General features: G+C 56.0%; 1 long non-coding RNA gene across 1 annotated transcript; it reads left to right on the top strand.

Moving 5' to 3' along the window:
* Positions 1-58: 58 nt before the first annotated feature.
* On the top strand, positions 59-1,479 carry LOC124234587 (uncharacterized). Its single transcript, XR_006887359.1, has 2 exons — positions 59-655; positions 918-1,479. It is a non-coding gene; the product is annotated as an uncharacterized LOC124234587 (long non-coding RNA).
* The last annotated feature ends 723 nt before the right edge of the window (positions 1,480-2,202 follow it).

Below are 2,202 nucleotides of genomic sequence, written 5' to 3'. Positions count from 1 at the left end.
CACCCCCACCCCTTCCCATCACAGAGGCTGAGGGGTCGGATCACAGGGCTGTGAGGCCTGGCCACTGGGGTGACTGCACCAGGCGTGGGCCAGCAGTCCAGTGGGGCCCTTGCAGGACTGAGACCTGCTCCTAGCTCCCCCGCCTGGCGATGGGAACCCCAGGAGGGCAAGTGGGGCACAGGCCCTCCACGGGGCCTGAGCTCACGGCCTGGTCACAGCCAGTTCTCCTCCAGGCTCTGCCATGGTCAGCTGGCAACCTGGGCCTCATTTTCTCTGTAAACAAGGGGCCAAATTTCATTTGAAACCACAAGGTCTGGCCTTCTCCCTAGCTCTGCCCCATCCCTGGCCATTTTGCTCACCTACCTGTCACCATGAGTCCAGCAGTTGGACCCTGAGCACTGCAGCAACCTGGGATGGGGCACACATGGGGCTGAGTGAGGCGGGAAGGGCCTGACGCTTGGTATGTGTGTGCTTCCTCCTTACCTCAGAATGCGTGGAGGGCCCCAACATCGCCGCCATCGTCGGGGGTACTGTGGCGGGAGTTGTGCTCATTGGCCTTCTCCTGCTGATCATCTGGAAAGCCCTGACCCACCTGAGCGACCTCAGGGAGTACAAGCGCTTTGAGAAGGAGAAGCTCAAGTCCCAATGGAACAACGTGAGTGGCCGTCTTGGGGGCGAGGCAAGCAGTCCCACGCAGAGGGTCACATTATCCCCGCCCTCGGTAACCTCTCCCCCAGGAGGTGGTGGACATGCACCCAAGGCTGCATACCTGTCCCACTCCCCACCCTGGAGCTCATCCTCAAAGTGCACGCTGCTGTGGGCAAGCTCTGCCAATGGGGCCAGAACCCGAGGGAAGGGCACTTGGCTCCCAGCTCCTCCTCCCCTGCACTGACAGTCATGTTTGCTTTTCTCAACAGGACAACCCCCTTTTCAAGAGCGCCACTACGACAGTCATGAACCCTAAGTTTGCTGAGAGTTAGGATGCTTGGTGAACAAGGCCATCTGAACCCCTAAGTGGGACCACCCCACACCACACTCCTCCATCACACCGGATGTGACCTGCCTCCTGACGTGGCTTATGATGCTTGGCAGTTTCATCCATTAACCAAGAATCCACTATGCTTTTCTCTGCCCTCAAAATGACTGATATGGCCAGGTGACTACATGGGCTCATAAGAAGGGACAGCCTCCCCTTCTGATACCTACGACCTTTTCATAGAGACTTCAAAAAGGAATTGCTTGAGTCTTACAAGGTTAAATAGGTGTTTTCTTATGTAAAAATCAGGATGGTGTCTGTTTAAAGGCGGTGCAATTTTATTTCTATTTGAACCTATCATGGTGTAAGATTACATCCCATTGTTTATAGTGTTCCCCAATCAAGTGTATAGAAAAAGATCAATAAAACTCTGGTGGAAGCTGTCCACGGAGGCTGGGCTCTGCCCCCTCCCCACGCTCTACACACTCGGCGGGTCAACTGCGGATGCTGGTTCGGGCTCTCTTCTCTCCTTCCTCCTCTGTTGGCTGTGCGTCATAGCCCTCTCTGCTCAGTCCCTGCCCCGCTCCTCGGTGGCTGTCAGAAGACGTGGGGCAGCCCTGTGAAGGGGCGCCCGCTGTGGAGTGGGAACAGGGCAGAGGCAAGCCAGGAAACGGGTGCCTCTCCCGCCGTCTACACAGCTCTTGGGGGAATGGGGCGGTGGAACACAAGCTGAGGGAGAGTTTTAAAGTGTGCTCCTCATGGGCTGTCTCATCGGGTGACCTGGAAGTCACGGTTGATCCAGGGCCACACGGCTGAGGGAACCAGCCCGTGTCTCGTGTAACGACAGTATGTCACGGTATCCAAGTGTGATAATCCAGTCGCACAAGGGCCCACCAGTGGGCACCGTCTTAGCAGGCACAGTGTGGGCCAGGGCCGGGGCGGCCAGTGAGAGCCCTGCAGGGTGAGGAGGTCCTGAGGAACCCAGGGAAAGGCTGGATTCTGATATTTCAACATCCTCAGCACCCACAGCAGTGCTCGCTCGTCTCCATATCACACAGACTGAGCGAGGAGGGAAGAGGTGGACGCAGGGTGCAAGTTTGGGCGTCTTGTTCATTTAAGGAAACATACTTCCAGATGATGTTTGCCCTTATTTCTCCCTAAAAGTTTTAAATTCTTTATTAACATCCCAGCATGACTCTTGATTAGGAAGCATCCGTTCCTTCAGA

Source organism: Equus quagga, unplaced genomic scaffold, assembly GCF_021613505.1.
Source record: "Equus quagga isolate Etosha38 unplaced genomic scaffold, UCLA_HA_Equagga_1.0 93318_RagTag, whole genome shotgun sequence".
In the NCBI taxonomy this organism is placed as follows: domain Eukaryota; kingdom Metazoa; phylum Chordata; class Mammalia; order Perissodactyla; family Equidae; genus Equus; species Equus quagga.
Note: the sequence above shows the minus strand (reverse complement) of the source record. Positions and strands in the feature narration are given on the sequence as shown.